This window comes from Nicotiana tabacum, chromosome 23, assembly GCF_000715075.1.
Source record: "Nicotiana tabacum cultivar K326 chromosome 23, ASM71507v2, whole genome shotgun sequence".
In the NCBI taxonomy this organism is placed as follows: domain Eukaryota; kingdom Viridiplantae; phylum Streptophyta; class Magnoliopsida; order Solanales; family Solanaceae; genus Nicotiana; species Nicotiana tabacum.
This window is the reverse complement of record NC_134102.1, coordinates 60952135-60975029: the sequence shown is the minus strand read 5'-3', so window position 1 is coordinate 60975029 and position 22895 is coordinate 60952135. Positions and strand designations below refer to the sequence as shown.

Genomic DNA, 22895 nt, shown 5'->3' with positions numbered 1-22895 from the left:
TCAGTTTTCTTATGGGACCATCTGTTTCAAATGAATAACATCTACTAGCTTGCGCACACACCCTGATAACATCAACCTACATGGAATTGCCTCAATATGTGAAGTAACATCGTGCTCAGACCTTTCTTAGCCATCCTCTTTCCTCATTATAAGTCTTATGAGATTTTAAGAAACTACTCTACTTCCCTGGTGAACATTCTCACGATTCCTCTTTACTGCTAAACACTTCCCAAAACACATATCAACACCCTTCATATATATTCACTTCAACAAAAGTCATTGGCCTAAACAGGGCCTTTTCTGAAACTTGAGATCCTCCTAAATTCTTCAACGACGACTTCTTGTTTTCCTTATAAGTGTAGGACTTAGTCCACCTGATTCCATCCTCGATGAGTAACTCACCTTATTCCCCATATTGTAGTCACCAATAGTGTTTCCTGGTATTGCAACCTAAGAGCTATCATGTTAAACATGTTTGGTTCGTAATAAGTGTTCATCCTCTCTCAATCTATTTCAAACATTTACCCCTTTTGGTCTAGATAATATGTTGGTACTATATTTTCTTTGTGACTAGAGCATTTATTCCCATCCCATTTTGCCCTTAATTCATAGTTGACAACCTTATTGTGCCACACACTTGTCTGCCTCCCAGGAACTCGTAGTGTCATTGTGCCTGGTTTGTTGAGTTTATCACACCACCACTTCATCACCAGTAGTTTCACTTTCCAGAGTAATATGTAGACATGAACTCCCTCTAAATATTTTAGTTGATATTCGGCGTCACTCAAGTCGGCGGCATTACAGTTGATTCTTTATATCTTCTATTAACACTTGTGCTCTAGGCGATTCCACCATTCTAATACGAACTATTTTGCGATAACCATGACCATCTCAATTAATAGATTTTCTTCCAATTCTTCTCGCCTCATTCTTCCTAGTTAGTGAATAGCTATGAGCTCTTCTATACACTACGTGGTCTTTTCCCTTAGTTGGGAATGTATCTTGCTCGCTTCTCGACACTTGTTGGGATATCCATGGGAAAGTGTGTTCATCCATGTATCACTTAACACTTCCTTGCTTGTAAGATTCTTAAAAGACTCTCCATCAAGTCCAGATGCACTCTTGGGTTATTATAACATCACCTTTATCTTTCCCACTCCTTCTGTCTTTCTTAAAGTCTTGGAACTTTAGCTAATTCGCAAATCCGTGATTAACTCATTCTAAGAACTCGCAAGCCTTTCACATTTGATCTGGAGTACTTCCTTGGGTTCCATTGTCCCTGACTCTCTAACAAGTATAAAACACTTTGCAAACCTTACTCTTAGTTTCTAGTATCGTTGACCCTGTCATTCACATTTCCATGTATGGAGAATTTACCTTCCTTAACCTTGCACCTTTTTGGGGTACTAGTGGTCTATCATTAGCATATTCTTTCAGAGAATCACGTTACCCATTATCTCTTTTCTAGACTATAATTGTCTTCAATAAAATATCCAAACATCATAGCTTCATGGACCTACTCTCGTTTTATTGCACTTAAGTAGCCTCACCATGGCCCTTCCCTCCCCACTTGGGGTGAATGTTTCACATTTTGACACAAGTCTTGAATTTAGCAATTTGAGGGACACATGTTTCACATCTCTAGTCCTCTTGTATATGATTGGCTATTAGGGAGATTTAAGTCCCCATGGTATTAACCTCATAAGTTCTCTACTCTTATTCAGCCACATAGGCTTGGGATCTAAATCCCTCGTGTCAATATCCTTTTTGGAGTGTAACACCACTTCGCACATTCCTGGAATTTTTATAACATTCATAGTGCTAGGGTCTTCTTATTGTGGGTTCACTTAACTCTCATTTCATAACTTCTTGTTTCTCGTGAGAGACCTACATATTTATCATTACTCTCCAGGCCATGCCTTTCATATATCACGTGCCTATGTAACAAATTTACATCTTTGAATCATACACATGGCTTCCACACTATCCATATGTACTAGTTAAGCTTAGGTCTCATTTATCAGGTCAATGCCTCTTTGGAGGTAGGTAATCACTTCTAGCACCCTTCATATATAAAGTATGCTCATGGTACTATACACTTGTCTCATATGGTCATACTATTCATTCAACATGATACATGTGCCATCTGTTTAATATTCAGGCCTTTACCCATTCGTCATGTCACATGACAACATTACTTGGAATAAACCAAAAGAACATTTAAACTTACCTTGAACCTCAACGCACGAGTTGGAGGAAGAACAATTTCACAACTAGTTTCATCGCACGATTCAGAATATCAAAGAAGGGAATTATTCCTAAATGCCCATGTAGCATCCTAATTATAGATGTGGTCGACAACACACCGATAATAAGGACTCTACTAGACACGGCTCCGAGACATCCTAGGACACTTTAAAACCTTAGGCTCTGATACCAAGTTTGTCACGCCCCAAAACCAAGGAGCACAACCGGTGCTCAACCGAGTAAACCCGGCCGAGCAAGCCTGTTAGATTCTTTCTCCCCAATTCATCCATAATCAAGAAAAGACATGATTTCATAAATTATACAGTAAGAAGTTCATACATACGATGCTAAATCATTTGATTAGCCATTGCGCCTTTAAGTCTCAAAATACATATTTCTTATAGTTCGAATGGAACAAGTGATCAAACACAACATATTTGGTTCAACATTCCCAACACCTATATACAACCCACATAGTGTCTACGGAGCCTCTAAAGATACAAAAGAGAGTAAAGATGGTGTCGGTAACAAGGCCCCGGCTATACCTCAAAAGTGACCATAATATAAACAAAAGGTACAATACATGACCCCGGAATGAAATGGGGCTCACCGACTCTGCTGAGAAGATAATGATGTAACACTAACTGCGATCAACATTGTCTGCTATGTAACCATCTGTATCCATTTAAAGATACAGCGCCCCCGACAAAAGGGGCGTTAGTACCGTTGAATAGTACTAGTATGTAAAGCTAAAACACCATCTCAATAGAATGGACAACAATACAAGGGGGGGACAGTCATGAGTTCAATAAAAGCTTTAAAACAATACTAAAATATTAAGTAAGGATCACATAAGTTCTCAAGTTAATTTCAATCTTATTAAGTTGGGTAATCTTTAGTGCCATATGACATAATCCACAATACCACCGTGTTCTTACACGGAGTCCGATCTCGACCCGATCGGCTAGGTCATCTCATTTGACACATCACCCATATCCACAATTTCAATTATCATTTCCAGCACAGTTACCACCATGTGTGCGGCATGGTGTCCGATCACGGCCCGATCAGCTAGGCCATCTCACTTGAGACATCAACCATAACCACAATTTCAATTATCTCACATCATAGTTCTTTCATATTCTTTCGATTCATCGGCACTAGTAATCACGATTACAAAACCATTCTTGGCACTTGGCCATATTTCATAATTTCATTCCCCTTTTTCACTTCATACCAATAGAAATCTCCCACTAACTCAATTCTGCCAATAAAATCACAACACTAACTAAACTCTCACCCCGGTAGAGTATCAAATCACAAATCGTAACCAAATTACTCAGGAATCACATTAAACCTGCCAATATAAACAACATGAATTCACTTCTAGCCTCGACACTCTCAATAATGAATAGAAACAAACTATAGACACGGGCTACCACTCATAGAGTCTCCCAACAGGGGTAAACACATAAACATAATACTAAGTCATGAACTCACCCATATATGGGACAACAAATAGGGAAACTCGCCCCGATAAGCAGAACTGAATCTAAATACGAATGGTGCCCCTCTGTAATAAATCAAAAGCATACATGTATGACATCATCTAGCACAGCGGCCTCCAGCCTACTATATGAGACACAATCAATGGGATGGGCCTTCCCCTCTTGGGCGCCCTATACTCGCCCGAATACCCCGTTATGACACATCTGTCCGAAGTCTAGGACAATCTCTCACCCTATGGCTGGTATCTCCACACTCGAAGCAACCTCTCTACTGATGTGGCTGTGGGAACTGTGCGGTACAGGTACTCTGAGACCCATGAGCACCTGAACATTGTGTGAAGCCTGAAGTGCAAACTGAACTGGGTGACCCACAAAACCTCTACCATGTCGTAACTTGCCTCCAAAATAAGGACCAGCAGATCTCTCCGGTCTACGAGGCCTCCTCACCTTCCTGTCCTCTCTCTCCTGATCTCGCATGTACTCTCTCTCTCATGGCCTCGCCTGTCTTCTCTCTCCTGATCCCACATGCCCTCTACTCGGCTAGCGATCCCCACCACCTGCTGAAACAAAACATCTGACTCAAACTCCCGAGCCATGCTGAACCGAATATCATGCCTGAGTCCCTCAATGAATCTACGAGCACGCTCTCTAACTGTGGCGACAAAAGCAGATGCATGCCTGGCCAAATCACTGAATCTCATGGCATACTCTGACACTGACATAGTGCCCTAGCGCAGCTGCTCAAACTCCGCGCGCCATGCATCTCGAAGGAACTGAGATACAAACTCTCTCAGGAACATCTCTGAAAACTGAACCTATGTAAGTGAAGCTAACTCGGCTGGGCTACCCAACTCATATACCCGCCACCACTGATAAGCCGCTCCCCTAAGCTGGAACGTAGTAAAAGCAACCCTGCTCGTCTCCGCAATACCCATAGTATGGAGAATGCGGTGACACTCCTCCAGAAAACCCTATGCACTTTCTAAAGCTAAACCACTGAATGTAGGTAGGTCATATTTCTTGAACCTTGCAAGTCTAAGCTGCTCTTCCTCAGATGTTGTTGCCCTGACCACGGCCTGAACTGGAACCACAGTCTGTGTCGCTATGACACCTGGAACCTAACCAACATGAACTCGCTGCTCTGGGGTGTGGGCAGCGGGAGTCTGGGTTCCTCCCCTGGTCTGTGAAGTAGCTGGTGCAACCCGAATCAACCCCGCCTGAGCCAATGTACCAAACATACTCAAGAACTGTGCTAAGGTCTCCTAAAGTCCGGAGGTAACAACAGGCGCCTCCGGTAACTGCAGCTCGTGTCCTCACCATCTGTGAGAGAATGGAATGATAAAAGTTCAAACTCCGAGATCAATAAGCTCGCACGATAGGAATGAAAAAAGTGAGATTGTCCTAATAGTTCCGTAGCCTCTCTAAAATAAGTACAGACGTCTCCGTACCGATCCGCAAGACTCTACTAAATTCGCTTATGACTCGTAGCACCTATGAACCTAGAGCTCTGATACCAACTTGTCACGACCCAATTTCCCCTCCGTTTGGGTATCGTGATGGCACCTAGTCTTAGGGACTAGGTAAGCCTAACATTAATTGAAACAACAACATTCTTTTAATAACATCTAATAATTTAAATAGAAATCTCTTACAATTCCCAAAATCGGTAGTACAAGTCATAAGCCCTATAGAGTGTTTGCTAGAAACCCTCTAAATACAACTGTCCAGAAATAGGAATAAACAGTGCAAAATGAAAACTTGAAGGTGACTCCAAAGCCTGCGAATGCAGTAGCAGGTTTACCTTGAGTCTTCACAGCAACAGTCCACACAGTTAGCTAACGAACAAGTACTCGGATCTGCACAAAAATGTGCAGAAGTATAGAATGAGCATACCACAGTGGTGACTAGTAAGTATCAAGACTAACCTCGGTAGAGTAGTGACGAGGAACAGTCAAGACACCCACTGGTCTAATAAACTGAACAGGTATAAGTATATGAACAACAGAAGTTTGATGTCTACATAAAGACTATGCAATATGGATCACAACACAGTAATGGCAATAAGGAAGGAAACAACAAGTATCAGCGAAATATCATGAAAATGACACAGACAAGGTGAATGTAACACAACCTAAATCCGGAATCACAAATACAACAAGGACAAGTAATTACTCAGCAACTACAACCGCTTTTACATCAGGTTTTAGTCAACAACTCCACAAGGTACCGAACCTCGGACAAATCACAACTCACGGGTCTCAATACCTGAACCCTAACACTTGGCATCCTGTGCCCTTATAACACCTCATAACCGCACTGACGACTCACGTGCCAATAGAGCCATTCTCACATAGAAGGCAAGTAAACAAGGGTGAGCATCTATGCTCAACAATATCAAGAAAACCTCATATCCGATAAGAGTGCTTAACTACGTGTATACTTGTGCAAGTGTCCAACCATAGTCCATATCAGCAAATAAGCATAAGGAAAAAGAACGGACAACACGTAGAATATTTTCTCACAGCTTTCACAAGATAAAGCTCACACAGGTAAGTATACCACTACACAAATATCAACAACAAGAATGCCCTCATGCCATAAATCATCACAAATCAATCCCTGACACAGCCCACATTATCTCGCCACGTGTGCAGTAGTAAAGTAAGTGCCCGCCTTGTCTCTCCACACGTGCATAACAATGTTCCCACCTTGTCTCGCCACATGCGCAACACACACACACACACACACACACACACACACACACACACACACACACATATATATATATATATATATATATATATATATATATATATATATATATATATATATATATATATCCCGCCTTGTCACGCCGCATTTGCAAATATCAATAGTAACAATAGCACGGCAGAAATCTCGTGCATCATAGTAATAACAACCGCACAGCAGAAACCTCGTGCTTTACTACAACAAGTACACAACAACAATGACAATAATACAAAGAGAACAACTCAACAAGGAAAACCACAGTAATAACAAAAAGAAACGATAAAACCAATTCACAAGGAATAACCACAGTAAAGAATGTTAGGCGTAAAGAGAACAACTCAACAAGGAAAAACTAATATGTAGCAACGATCCCACAATATACATTTCAACAATAGGGAATCTAACACGAGTCAAATAATTCCAAATAAAACAAGTCGACTAAGATATATGATATCTAAAACTTCTTTTAAGGTTGAGGAATTTCGAAGGATATTCAACAATTCAATTATGGATAAGCAGCGGAAAGATACTCATAACCTCAATTAAGACTGAATAAATTATAGGATGAGATAATAAAAATTCCAAATAAAAATAAGCAGTTATGAATAGATAGCATGACAATAGAGGAGGTAAATTCTTCAGTTAAGTCAAATAAGAGTCAAATAGGCAATAAGAGTGAATCCTAAAAGCAATTGATTCTAATTAAAGCATGTAGAGGTGAAACTAGTAAATAAGAACTTAATCATATCAAGAACAATTGCATACTCAGTGAATATAAGGACCTAAGAACCCTAAAAGGCCAACTTTCCACAAATAAGTCCGAGCACGCACTCGTCACCTCGCGTACACAGACTACAGTCAACATAGAAGACTCAAATTCTAAGGGAAAACTCCCCCACACAAAGTTAGGCAAGATACTTACCTCGAACCAAGCTCAATCTGTCCGTAAGAATGCCCTTTTTCTCAATTATCCGACTCCGAATGGTCCAAATATAGCCAAACACAATTGCATATCATGAATACAACCATAATAGACTCATCTAATTAATGAAATCAATATTTAACAAAAATTCCAAAATTCGCCCTAAAAAGTCGACCCGGGCCCACGTCACGGAATCGGGTAAAAATCAAAAAATACGAACACCCATTCACTCACGAGTCCAACCATATAAGAATTACTCAAATCCGACCAAAAATCCCCTTTCAAAACTCGAAATCTTTATTGAAGAACTTTTCCCCCCCCATTTTCCCAACTTTTCAACCCAAATCCGAAATTAAATGGAAAAACAACTATAGATTAATGGAATACAACCAAAAATGAGTTAGGAATTATTACCCCAAGGCTTCCTCTAAAAATCCCTCGAAAAATCACCAAATTTTGAGCACTCAAGTCCAAAAACGAAGAATGAAATCAAACCCTCGAATTTCTCTTTTCTGCCCAGGCGTGACCTCACCTGCGACATAATTAGCCGCATCTGCACAACTGCAGGTGCGCATGTACAACTGCGCTTGCGCTCCCTCTCACTTCTGCGCCCCAGAATCTGCTTCTGCGGAGCCGCTGATGCGCGCAAATTCTCCGCACCTGCGGAGACTGCCAAGTCTAGCTCTTCTCGCACCTGCGCCTCCATCGTCGTACCTGCAACCATCGCACCTGCGCCCAAGGTCCGCATGTGCGATTACACCAGAACGCAGACCTCTTCACAACCACGAAAAATCATCTGAAACACACCCGAGGCCCCCAGGACCTCATCTAAACACACAAACAAGTTCCATAATCTAACACGGACTCGCTCGAGGTCTCAAATCACACCAAACAATGTCGAAACTATGAATAACACCATGAATCAAACTTATAAACTTTCAAATCTTCCAACTTCTAAAACCCATGCCGAAACCTATCAAATCAATTCAGAATGGCGTCAAATTTTGCAGGCAAGTCCCAAATAACATAACAGAGCTGTTGCAACTCTCGAAATCACATTCCTACCCCAATATCAAAAAGTCCACTTCCGGTCCAAATCTCCAAAAATTTGACTTTCACCATTTCAAGCCTAAATCAGCTACAGACCTCAGATTCACAGTCCGGACACGCTCCTAAGTCTAACATCTCCCAACGGAGCTAATGGAATCGATGGAACTCCATTCAGGAGTCGTCTTTATATAGTTCTGACTACGGTAAAAAATCCTAAGACTTAAGCTTCCGTTTTAGGGACTAACTATCCCAAATCACTCCGAATCAAACGGTAACTGAAACCAACCACGAACGCAAGTCAATACACATAATACAAAGCTAATCAGAGCCTTATGCCGCCAGACGAGACTTACATTCTAAAAAAAGATCGGCTAGGTCGTTATACTGCGTTTCATGCCCGCAGGTCCCGATAGACAGGTCAAAAGTCCTCCAAGTAGGCTATCAGCTCAACGGAAGGTGTTGGTGTGCTTCATTTGCTCCAGAGTTGCTTGTTTGGTCAGTATGATTTAGACATATATTGTTTGGTATGGCGGGGCTCTGTCCCAACCTTTATGATAATTATGTATTCTTAGAGGCTTGTAGATAGATGTCATGTACGTAAAAGATTGTATGGCCTTGTCAGCCTATGTTCAGTGTACGAGTGGTTATTTTGGTCTTATAGGCCCGTATGTCTTATGTATAAGTTGGTATTACATGTTGTATTCTACTTATCTCACGGCATCCTCTCCGGCTCAGTTATCTATGATAGTATGATACGAAAAGGTACGTTATGTTGGTACTCGGTTGAGTAAGGTACCGGGTGCCCATCGCGGCCCATCGGTTTGGGTCGTGACAAAAGTGGTATCAGAGCAGTTCTATCCTAGAGAGTCTACAAGACGTGTCTAGTAGAGTCTTGTTTATGGGTGTGTCGTGCACACACTTATAAGTAGGAGGCTATAGGGCATTTAAGACTGTCACTCATTCTTCTTACTCTAGATCGTGTGGTAGAGCTCAATTGTAAGAACTCAATTTTCTAAACGCTATCTTATTCATAATACGATGATGCCTATATCGAGAAAGACAGTTGGTAAGGTATTGAATGCGGCTATGGAAGAGTTGAGTCAGAGGAACTCAATTTTGCATTATGCTTATGATGAGTAAATGTAAGGTCTCCAGCAGATCATGTGTGTACTAAGATGTGTAAGCTTTTTGATAAGGATCCCTAAGGCAAGAATATATATCCACTCTTACGGTAAAAAGGAATAAGAGAATCGGAAGGTAGACACAAGTTTCAGCATGCAAAAGAAGCAAGGTGAAGAAGGGTACGAGGTACCCAGTTAATGAAGGTTAACAGTATTTACAATTAATGCAGAGAAATATAAGCATTCTGAGTTACTTTCAACAGTAATAGAGATATATACAATGGATCACACCCATTCCAGTTATGCCCTATGGGGGCTGACAGGTGTAGTTTAAGAGAAGGACGGGATATCAGGATTCGGCTGGGGTTAGAGTAACCCAAAATGATGGATGGATTATTTGCATTAGTTGGCATTTCCAAATGATATTGCAAATGTGCTGATAGATCTCCTTGTGAGACACCCAGATGTTGTACTCTAAAATAGTATAGCTAGATATGAGTACTACAAAGATAGGCACTGGAATCCTGGAAGGGATAAATATTACCTTAGTGTGGCTCTCGTCTCTAGTGGAGAGATAATGTTAGGCAACCTGAAGAGCCAGTGGATGGAGCAAGGGGAGCTAAAAGTAAAAAAATATCTTGTTCGAGTTTTCAGAATAAAGTGATAGATATAAATATTAGCAGGAAATAAGATGGGAGTTAATGAAGCATTATGAGTAAGATGTGATACATGGATGACATCGGTAGAAAAAAAAAGGGAAGAAGACAGTATTACACAGTCTATAGTCAAGTAAAGGAAGAGGCGAGAGGTGACAGGCCTTGAGACAATAAAAGAGTATAGGCCATAAAGTCATATCCTCATTTCGAGAAACAAGTTCGTGACTCCAACGCGACTACTAGAAGGAAAAGTTAAACCCCAGAGTAATCGAAATCACTATGGGCTGGTGAACAAGATAAACTAAACATGAACTAGGGACTGATTAATAGTCGGCATCATGAGAATTTCAGAGATTGCATCCCGGCAATAATAGAATGGATGACAGAAGAATACCCTTTAAAGGTCATTTAGGAAGACACTTCCCTAAAGCAAGCAAGGTGAGCAAAGTTAAGCTTAAGGGACTGTATGTGCCAGTTACACTAAGTGTCACCCTCGCGATTAAGGAATTTCGTTATCCTTGGTACAGAAGGATTACCGTGAGGCGAGTAAGGATCATTGATGATGTGGAAAGACGCCAAAGAGGTAAAACATCTATACGTAGATCATCGTAGCACTAAATCTTAGTACGCTCCTAAAGGGGGGAATATGGAGTGATGTGGCATTAAGTCAGAAATAAATGGTTCTAGTAACTATGGAATAGTAAAGAAGAATGCAAAAAAAAATGAGAAAGGGATGAGATCGCGCTCATTCAAATCCTACAGATATGTTATGATTCCGAAGATTATGCAAGCATGATGTCAAGGAGAGGAAATAAGGGTTCCTACCCGAGAGCCAGTGCGAGACATAAGTTAAGAAAAAGAAAATAACCCAAGAAAGATTACGCTGAATATTTATATGAGAATGGGCCAACGAGTAGTTAGTAGTTGATTCAAGAAGAACCTAGTTATGGCTAAACAAGAGGACATACACAAATCAACAGATTGTGCAAGACGAACATAGTGAACCCCAACATAGGGAATTCAGTCTCGCAAATATGACATCGTGAATCCTTGAGAAATATTCAGATAGGAGTTAGGGTAGTTAAAGGTACCGTATGAGTATTACGGAAATAAAAGAGAATGCCACCGAGAAGACTGTCAAAATATCAAGTTTAGAAGCAACCCTACAAGCACAATGACGTGGAGGTAAGTAACTACGGATAATTATAGGTGAGGAAGGACATCAAAAATTCTATCGGGAATGCGATGTAATAAGCTCGCGGCTTTACAAGAGTCAGAAGGTCCTCCCTAAGTACTACAATGAAGACTAGCTGATGAAATAAGGAAGAAGGCTTCAACCTAAGCATAGTAAGTTGAAGAAGAAATGGTCTTGTAACAACAGTCTCATAACGGCATTGTATGTACTCCATAAGAAAGTGGCCCCTATTGTGGCTATGAACGGGAGGAAGAAAAAAATCAAAAGGTGATATTCAAGATCATATGGGTTGTACGGAATTCCAATATGTGTGGGCACTAAGATAAGCCAAGTATTCATGCAATAAGCGGTAGAACGACCAGGAAAAGTAATTGCTTATGTTTAAAGAAAGCTGAGATGGAATGAAAGGAAGTATTCGATCAATGATCCAGAGTTAGTTACATTATGAAGGCACTTAAAATTTTGGAGTATTATCCATGCAACATATATATGGACATTCATACAGTCGTAGAAGACTCCGGTATAACTTAAAAGAAGGAATTGAGCCCAGGCATAGACAAAGGATTAAATTGTCATAAGATTGTATCATGGATATTCCATAGAGCCCATGAAAGGCTAAAATATTAACTAATACCATGAGCCACAGATCGGAAGATAGCTTAAGCCTACATAAAGGCTGATCAGAAGGAAGAGGAAACTAAGAGTTACATCAATGAAGTAAATCAGGAGTCTGATTATTGGACCCAGAAAATTATAGACATCATGATTGAGAACATTGCAGAATCACTCTTAATATCAGAGGTACAAGAGAGATAGTACAACAACCATTCTCTATAACGGCCCTACGAAAAAGCCAGTTAGAAGAGTACCAGCCTTATAAGAAGTCAGTATAAAGCTTCCACCGGATCGTGTATACACCAGAGTTGTAAGTATTATAATAGAGCTTCAAGTTGTGGATGTGAATTATACCTATGTGGGAGGAAGGTCATAAAGAAGATAGAAGATGTGGTGCGAGATTTTAAGGTAAGTAAGGTAAATGTGAACAACGTATGAGATACTCATATGCAGAAGGTTATGTATAGTCCATACTTCGGATAGAAGGCTAGAAGCGCTGGGATTCAGTATCCAGGAATTATAGCGGCATCGTCAGTAACATATCTTCCAGCCTATGGTTTTTAGGTATCGAGAAGCCTAATTAAGAGAGTAAAGAAGAGTTAGGGACGATGTGATATCTCGCTTGATATTTCGGGATGACATAAGGATATCTATGATACAAGCAAGTTGAAGGAAGGTTGCGAGTAGTATAAATAGATACGTATAGGTCGCAAGCTAAAGTATAGTAAAGCGACAAGTTTTTATGATAGAAGTATGGATGAGAAAGGGCGAGTGATAAGGTGATGAGAATGGATAAGTCCTCGAGATTAAGCCAATGTAAACAAGAGAGCTAATGGTTTCTCTAAGTTATAGAAAGTTCAGTGTAGCCTGAATGAACTCAAAGGAATCTAAGACTAATAGCATTTAGAAGAGATGGAATGCTTCCTGGTAGTAGAATAAGGGTGTAATTGTGATAGATAAATGATGACGTTTGGGCCTTCGATTGAGTAATGACTTGAAGAGGATTTCATGAATTGTACGGGATTAAAATACCCATGTAAAGTGAATCACGTTGGGATGCTATAAAATACGGTTATCGAAGTACAATATCACCGCTAAATGGATCAGAAAAATCACTTCAAATATTCCTCGATGCAACATAAGCCCTAGTGACAATGTATTACATAAGAGGTTTCAAGTTATCACTAGCAGATTGCAGATCAACATTAAGGTGAATCAACAATGGATAGACAAAAGTCACAAAATATGAGGTGAGATTAGGCCGTCATACTTAAGATGAACAATAATGAGGAAGTATTAAAGGACATAGATTTATACATATAGGATAAAGCAACTAAACGTAACCTGGAGTTTGGTAGCAGACCTTAGTAACGATAAATTGAGATGTAGCAATATTCGTAAGTTCGACAAAGTACCGAGCAAAGAACATCTGTATACCTATAGATGCCCAGAGGGACACCTTGTCAAGCTCTGTATATGTTTACAAAGTGAGGCCTAGAGATTGGCTAAAAAACAACTGGAGGAAAAAGGAGAGAAGAGTCGCATAGGCACACAAACAAGGAAAAAGTCGTACAAGCTGCATAACAGAAGGTAGCAAGAGTTACGAGATTGGAAGAATTCCGACCACAGACCGTGGTGTGAGAAAGAGGCCTAAATGGGGGAATGCCCTGGCCTTTGGAGTTATTCACAGAACAGTTGCCTAGATGGCAATGAGAGTACTAAAGTATTCGAAAGACATAAGTTATGAAAATGATAAGTGCATCAGTCAACATTCGAGGACGAATGTTCCAAAGGGGGAATGATGTTACACCCCATGTTTTCGTACGTGGAAGTATGCCATAAGTAAATTGATATAAGCTCGGTAATGAGATGTTACATCCCACATTTTCGTACGTTGAAGTTTCATCATAAGTTAATCGACGCAAGTTCGGGAATGAGATATATTTTGGGATTATAAGTATTATGCTATTTCAAATAAGTGATAAGTTAATTCGTGAAGGTGAGAGGGTAAGCGAATCGAAAAAAATAAATTTCGTTGAAGTTTGACATTTTAGGATAAAATACGACCCGAGCTAAAATACCCGGTATTTATGGACTAGTATCATATAAGGTACCACATGGCCATGATAGTAAGGTGTATTAAAAGTGAGTAGTATTTTAAGTAATTTGAGATAATTCTTAATTATGTGGGTAATTGATTTATTATTTATTTAATGGGAGATTAACCATGTAATTAAGGATTTGTGGATAATTAATAGGTGGGGACAAAGCCCCCTCCCCCTGTGGCAGCAAGTGGAGAAATAGCTAATGACTCTCGACTTTAGACAATTAAATAAGGACATATGGACAATACTTTCCTTGCAAACACGTAGAAAGGAAGTGTACGTTAGTCATCTTTTTACTTATCTTCAATTGAGATCAAAATTCATTTGGAGAAGGGATAGTGGCGGTGGCAGTATGTAAAGCAAGGAAATATAAGAGTTATTTCCTTTCCTTCCATTCACTTTTTGGAGGATATACTTATAACATATATATCAAGCAACGTTGTTAGCAAGATAAATACATTTGTTGCTTCTTCTCAACAAGATTAGAAATGGCCCTTGAAAAATTTGAGCTACAAAGATAGATATATCTCTTTACACTAAAGCAAAACGTGAAGAAGACTAGTTTTGGTATACAAGATTGAGGAGATCGTTCACATATACAAGTAGGAAGTTGACATTAAAGGTATGTTAAGGCTACCCCTTCTTTCTTTTTGGCATGATCCATACGATACAAACGAAACGAGTAAACGCATAATTTTCATAAATAACTCTATTCAAAGAAGTATTAGGGGTGTCTATGTTATTGATTCCCCATGTGAATTATTATTATATCTTCTGTTCATGGGTCTCAGACGTATTTGATAAAGTTTATCCGAAAGGCATATTAATTTTATGATATTCCGAGAAACCTTAGTAACGTATTTCTTATGCATTTCATGCATTTATACATGTACATTGACCCATGACTAGATGACGTTATATACACGTATATTATATGTATATGGGATATGGGAAAAGGTTATATCGTTATATACGCACCACCACCTGATCAGCTGGTATACGTTGATGATTTACCCACAGTGGCCGAAATGAGATGATGGAATGCCCTCAGAGGCTTGATGATGTTATGAATGCATATACCTATGCATGGTATGACATTTATACGCATATGCATGACATTATAAAAATGAAATGATTCACAGAGCTATGCAGACATACATGTCGAGTCTTTTACTCTATGTTTCTCTCATGTCTATTATTTACTGATTTTCATCCCTTACATACTCGGTACATTATTTGTACTAATATTCCTTTTGCCTGGGGACACTGCGTTTCATGCCCGCAGGTCCCGATAGACTGGTCAAGAGTCCTCCAAGCAGGCTATCAGCTCAGCGGAAGTTGTTGGTGCGCTTCATTTACTTCGGAGTTGCTTGTTTGGTCAATAAGATTTAGACGTGTATTGTTTGGTATGGCGGGGCTCTGTCCTGACCTTTATGATAATTATGTATTCTTAGAGGCTTGTAGACAGATGTCATGTACGTAAAAGATTGTATGGCCTTGTCGGCCTATTTTCAGTGTACGAGTGGTTATTTTGGTCTTATAGGCATGTATGTCTTATGTATAAGTTGGTATTACATGTTGTATTCTACTTATCTGACGGCAGCCTCTCCGGCTCAGTTATCTATGATAGTATGATACGAAAAGGTACGTTATGTTGGTACTCGGTTGAGTAAGGTACCGGGTGCCCGTCACGGCCCATCGGTTTGGGTCGTGACACTAGATACCACTTCTGTTAATGTAATGCCCTTAATGTTGAGATTAGTGTTGTCGCTACTAGAAAATGGGTCTATGGCAACGGATGTTTTTGCAACGGTTCAAAAACCATTACTATAGATTGGTTATTGGAACGGTCTTAACCGTTGCAATATGACATGGGTGATACCAGCACACTTTGGCTATAAAACCGTTGCATTGAGGTAAAAACCATTCCAATAGTGTTTTATTTTTTGCAACATTTGCTTTAACCGTTCCTTTATTGGAACGGATCTTGAAAAAAATTCAATCGGAACGGTTGTTATTTCCATCCTAAAAGCTTGCCCTCTCAATTTTCGTAAACCGGCGCTTTTGAACCCCTATTTTTATATTATTTTTTTAATTAATATTATTTCATAAAAGAAACTATTTATTTGTTCTTCTAAATATGCCCTAACCTCTTTCCGATCCCCTTTGAGCGTACCCAGCCAGAACCTCCATTGTCCTGCCACTATCCGCCATCGACCTCCGTCGCACCTGCCAATATCCCGCCGTCAACCTTCGTCAACACCAGCAGAACCTCAATTTTCTTTTTCCTCCACCTATCAAATTTATCTCCTCCACCAGAAACAGCAACCATTCAATTAATCAAAGCTCCATGGTTTCAAATAGTCCCAAAATTCTAGGGTTTTTTTCTCGATTAAGCTCGACTACAACTTCTTATTCTCACTGAGCCTTAACTGTAGGTTTTCGCTCGACTCTCGCAAAGCTCTTCTTTTATTCCTTTTGTAATTTCTCAATAGTTGAGCCATAACTTGTAAGTTTTCTTAAATGCAACTGATAGCTGGTTTCTCAATAGATGAAAATGCAACTGATAGTTGTGGGATAAATAATTGTAAGTTTTCTTAAACTCTTTTTAATATAAACCGTTGTGATTTTGGATGAAAATTTCAGTTTTAATGTTCCTTTTTACTCGATTCAGTGATTTTTATTTTATTTTTGGGAGTAATTGAGTGATGTAGTGTGATTGAATGGAGATTCAAATCCATATGACACAAGCATGAAAATGTATTTATTCGGACTTAAAAATTACTGGAACTTGGGGTTTTTGGTTTTTATGAATTTTCTTAGTTATCGTTTTCATGTAAAATTCTCGTGTTATGAGGCTTTTTTTGTTGCATATTTGTCTCTATGTCTATGATTTAAGAATAATCTTGTCTTTATAATAGTTTTATGCTTGTGTTTGAAACCAATATAGAATTCGACGAATCTGTTGGAGTATTTTAATCCAACAGATCTTGAGTCTATATTTATTATGCGCCACGCGGAGAAAGAAAATTATTAAACCAGAATTAGTAGAGGGCCAAAATATACCTTATATATTCATTTGTGTATGTTCCTTGGGGCTATCGTAAGATCTAACAGCTATGTTCATGTGCAGAATTTAAACAAGATTCAGAAGGTGAAAAGCCTTGTGCTTGTTATACATGTAAGTTTTTTTTTTTTTGCATTAGTTGACATTTACATTCAAATTTCTTATGCAATGTTGACATTTTAAGTGATGAGGGTAAGATTAAATTTAACTAATATAGAGAAGAGAACAAATGGATATGAACTTTTATTTCTTTTCAACTAAAGAATCCTATCTGCCATGAAGACAATCAGAGATATAAGAACAACTTCCTTTTCTCTTTTAATTTCCATATGAGACATCTTGGGAATATCCTTTTGGGATGAGACCTTTTGGATCATTATCGTTTTTATATGATAAGATTCTATCCCTGTATAATTGTCACGCCCCAAAACCGAGGAGCGCGACCGGCGCTCAACCGAGTGAACCCGACCGAGCAAGCCTGTTAGATTTCATTCTACCCAAACTCATCCACGAATAGAGATAATACATATTATCATTAATTAGACGAAAATGTGTTCATGTCTACAATACTAATTTATTTCCAATAGTTTCATCATTTTTAAAGTCTCAAATGGACAAATACTACAACCACAACATAACATAGCTTGTCTTTCTCAGCACCAATACACAACCCACACTATGTTTACGGAGCCTGTATAAGTAAAGAAGAGTACAATGATAATGCCGGCAACAAGGCCCCGGCTATACCTCAAACCGAATATACAAAGTACAAAAGATACATGATCCCGGAATGAAGTGGGGCTCACCAAGTCAGCTGGGAAGAAGGTGTACTCCTATCATTGATCAATATCTCCTGCTGTGGAACCACCTGCATCCATTTAAAGATGCAGCGCCCCCGACAAAAGGGACGTTAGTACCGTCGAATAGCACTAGTATGTATAACTAAAAAGTCTCTCAATAGAATGACAAATAATACAAACAAGATTACCATAATATCAATGAAAGCCTTAATTAACATTAAACCTTAATTTAGGATCATGACAGTGTTCAAATTAATTTCCATATCTCACATTGGGAGATTTTTAGTATCGATATACCATTGTCCACAATACCATTATTCACAAAATCAGTACCACCGTACTCTTAGCACGGAGTCCGATAACGACCCGATCGGCTAGGCTATCTCATTAGAGACATCAACCACAATTTCTCTCAATATCAATACGACCGTCTTTAACACGGAGTCCGATCACGACCCGATCGGCTAGGCTATCCATTAGGGACATCAACCACAATTACCATTTCGATTACAATTTCCAGCACAATCACCTCCATGTGTGCGGCATGGTGTCCGATCACGACCCGACCGGCTAGGCTATCTTATTTGAGACATCAACCTTTTTATATCAATCATCACATTTCATATTACTTTCACATCTTTTCATTTCATTGGCACTAATGGCCATAATTATAAGATTATTCTTGGCACGCTGGCCATAATTAATATTTCATGCTCACTTTTTCGATTTCAAATATCATCATCATCATCAACAACAAATACAATTCAAATCAAGGTGTGTAGTACACATGTGAGCAATTTAGAGTCTAAGGCACATAGAGATATTTCACAAAATTTGGCATAACAGCCTTCATTTGAACTTGACTTAAAGCCGAAATATTATTAATGCACAGACCATATTTTAACACATCCTCAACTGGTAACATAACATGAATAAAGCATTTGGAATGCTTGTTGAACATATATCTTTCAACCCAATCTTACTCGGAATAGCCAGTTTCATAATGAATCACTCGGGACTTACATAATTTACATGAATATAGTGGGATTCAATTCTAAGAGAAGAGTTTAGCCAACATACCTCACTTGATCTTCCTTAAACTCTAAAACGTTCCGGAATTCTTAGCAACTTCAATCTATTGTAGAAATATCACAAATTGAATCAAAATTTGGAAGATGATCATGGTTCTAGCTCACTTGAGCATTTTATCAAACACAAGGTGTGCATAAGGTTTCAACGTCCTTTTTTATGAAGGATTCCATCATCCCACAACCCAATCTTTACCATTTTTAGCTCAACAATCTTCCTACATCCTTTGATAACACATGCATGTAAAATAAACAACTCTCATGCCCAAAAATTACCTTGCTAGTTACCCATTTTCAGAAGATTTCGAGATTAGGGTTTAGGGTGTAGAATCTTACCTCTAGGATGAAGACTTAGTGAGCTTCCCTTAATCTTCTAAAACATGAGCAAGAATTGAAGAAAAATTATTGAAGAACACCTTCTCACTCTAGGGCACTCCCTCTCACTCTAAAATATCAGATTATGGCTCAAAAATGGCCCAAAGAGTGTATTTAACGAAATAGGGTTGGGTTTTAAAAACCCAAAAATAGAGCTCCGGAACAGTTCTGCGGTCGCATATGCGACCGCATAATGGATATGCGGACCGTATATCGGTCGCATAATTGCTGATAAAATGATCAAAAAAGTTGTCTGTGTATGCGGTCACTATGCGGTCTGCATAACTGTTATGCGATCGCATAATGCACCGCATAACATTTATGCGGTCGCATAGTCGACCGCATAATTGCTTCCAACTGACCCAATTAACTGTCTCACTCTGCGGCCATTATGCTATCCACAGAGTGATTCTGCGGTCGCATAATGGACCGCAGAAATGCACTTTTCCGTCAAAAAATTTTCTTTTACTTTCCTATGCATTGTTCAACCCAAAAAGTCCGAGCAAGCTCGCCGCGAAGAATTTCTACAATCCTCAAACACATAAGCCTAGTCCGGCACCATGAAACATTATTTTCTTTGCAAATTTTACCGGGCTTTACACTTAAGTTCTTCAAAATTTTCCGGGGTGTTACAATAACATATAATCTGTTTAAATATAAATTAAGAAGGATTGAGTTTGGAAAGGAGATTTTGTTTTGTTTCTTCGAGATTTTTGTTTTGTTTTTTCATCAGGTGGATGTTTTGGGTATGGAAACTTAAATTCTCATTTAAATGTTGAACTCAAAACAGCCTTTCTATTCTTTGGTTGGTAAGGAATGGGATGGAAGAGTGAGGGGACATAAGAATGATAATAAACCACATTGTTAAAGTACATTGTCTGATCTTATACACTGTCACTAACCAAAGCTTGTTTGACAGTCAGATATTTGCTTCACCCAACTTGCAATGTTCTTTTGATTACTGAGGAAGAAATAGTATCTTATGGTAATAATAAAGGATGAACCAGTGGAGTTAAACTAACTAAATTCAATGTTTGATGATTGAAATTTTTTAGTATTGATATTAATTTGTCCGACCAGATTTGCTTCCCTCTAGCATTCTGTGGCAACAACTTCTAGGCTGTGTTTATTTATAATTATAAATTTAGCATACATCATTCTTTCACTTGCAAACAGATTGTATCTATGGTTCTATGCAAGGAAGGAGGCATTACAGTTACAATAGCTTATTATAGTAAACATCAATGTGCAAGATTTCTTACTAGCTTATTGTATTGGTTGGAGTAGAAGGCACATCTTTGTCTCTTCTTGAATCTTTGCAACTGTTTGAGAACAAGTTTTCTGGTGAGATTCCTATTGAATTTGAAAGGGAAAATGACTGATCTTTTGCTAGTCTTTTCATTCTTGGAACAAATTATTATAATGAACATCGCCGCACGACTTCAGCGTCTGAACCCAGATTTGCGACTTGATCATGACATGCTAAGGTTCAGTGCACGTTCACCTGTAGAAGCTTCCTCTGCACATCAAGCTGCTATTCAACTAAACAATCGACCATCTGCTGGTAGTAACAATCAAGATCAGTACGTACCAAATGTTATACATCTTCTTCTATTTCTTCTTCTTCTCCTTCCTTGTGTTGTTTCTTCTACTACTACTCTCTTTCTCTCTCTCGCAAAGTCTGAATAGTCTAGTAATTTTTTTTTTACTTTGCCTATGGCACTTAGTCGCTGCATAATTCTGTGGTTACCTAGCTAGTGTCATTACTATGATGCATATTATTTTATGTTACCTTGCCGGCTCTTTGTTGTTGTATAGTCGCTGTGTAATTCTGTGCTAATTGGTAAAGTTGTTGCATGAGGAAGAAGATATTCTGGGTAAAAAGTCTGATTTTTATTCAATTATTACTATAATGTTAATTGATTTTAGAATATCCAATTTACTATGGTGGAAAGTTCAATTGGGGGAGTGGTGCCAGCAGTGAAGGGGTCAGTGAGGGTAGGGGGTAAAGAGGATGGGGGTGGTAGTGTAAAGGATGAAGATGAAACAGAATGGGAAATGGATAGGGAATTGTTGTGTCCAATTTGTAAGCAGATTATAAAGGATGCATTTTTAACTTCCCCTGGCCATAGTTTTTGCTATATGTGTATAATCACTCACCTTCACAATAAGAGTGATTGTCCCTGTAGTTCTCATTATCTTACCACCAGCCAACTCTACCCTAATTTCCTTCTAGACAAGTAATTAATGAAGCCATGGTTAATCAAGTTCTATTTGATAACTGTAGCTTCTTGCATTTTTTGCTGCACAATTCTGGGCTTTCGGCAAATGTATGTAAACGTTGTTCGTTCTTTCTTGTCTTTTTGTTTTCTCTTTTGTTTTTTCATAACAATGGTGAAAGGCTCAACTTGCGTGTATATTTCATCGGGCACCTGCTGATCTGGAATGTTATTTGTGTTGGTACAACTTACAAACACAGAGAGAAGTCACTGAAAGTTTTTAAGGCAGTACACTTGCCTAGTTTTGCCTTACAAATAGATTTTATGAATTCTATTGAGTAATTCAAATAGAGTTTAAATGAATAACCCACTGAAACTCTATTTTATCCCACTAAATAGAGTTTCAGAGCATTTTAGTCATCATTAACCACTGAAACTCTATTTTATCCCATTTAATATATGTGAAAAAAAAAATTGAGAAGTCTATTTTTTTGTGTTTTCCAGTACCTTCTTGGTCTTTCATTAGCTTATTCTTATACTTTCTCCAAGCATTTTGAATTTTTTATGTTACCTTTTCATGTTCTTTTCCTTTTTCATGGCAATTTGTGCTATGAATATTCTTAGACCGGATTCTCTTGAAAGGTAATGACTTTAATTATCCGGTTATATAGGTGGAGTAGATCAAGAAATGGATGATGAAGGCAGTGAAGAACTAAACCTTGAGATGAATTTTGAATTGCTATAGATGAATGTTCTAGGAATCTTTTGTTATCAGCATTTTTGAAACTCACTCTCTTGAAATGTACTAAACTTATGCACTTGGGGTAGAACATTTGCTTTATGGATATTATTTGCATGATGGATAATTTATATTATTAATAGTTTCATTTTATGATTTATTTAAATTTTAGTGTTATTATAATTTATTATATATATAAATATTTATTTATCACAGGTGCTATATTTTGGTTTTAACTGAACTGATACAATAGCCTACCAGAACCGTTGCAATAGGACACAAATGACGTTTCATTAGACAATGTAAACCATTGCAATAGGTCTTATAAACTGTTCCAAAATGATCTATAAACCGTTCCAATATAAATATAACCGTTACGATAGCTTAAAAAAATCGTTGTTATATCGATACATAACCATAACAATAGCTTACATAAG

General features: G+C 38.5%; 1 long non-coding RNA gene across 3 annotated transcripts; it reads left to right on the top strand.

The window, feature by feature from the left end:
* Window positions 1–16153: 16153 nt before the first annotated feature.
* LOC107821435 (uncharacterized) lies at window positions 16154–22624 on the top strand. Of its 3 annotated transcripts, XR_001656133.2 has the most exons (5): window positions 16154–16604; window positions 16707–16757; window positions 17304–17351; window positions 20677–21083; window positions 22391–22624. It is a non-coding gene; the product is annotated as an uncharacterized LOC107821435 (long non-coding RNA). The 3 variants fall into 3 exon arrangements; XR_001656131.2 differs by having other exon boundaries at window positions 16157–16757; XR_001656132.2 differs by lacking the exon at window positions 16707–16757 and having other exon boundaries at window positions 16160–16604.
* Window positions 22625–22895: the final 271 nt, after the last annotated feature.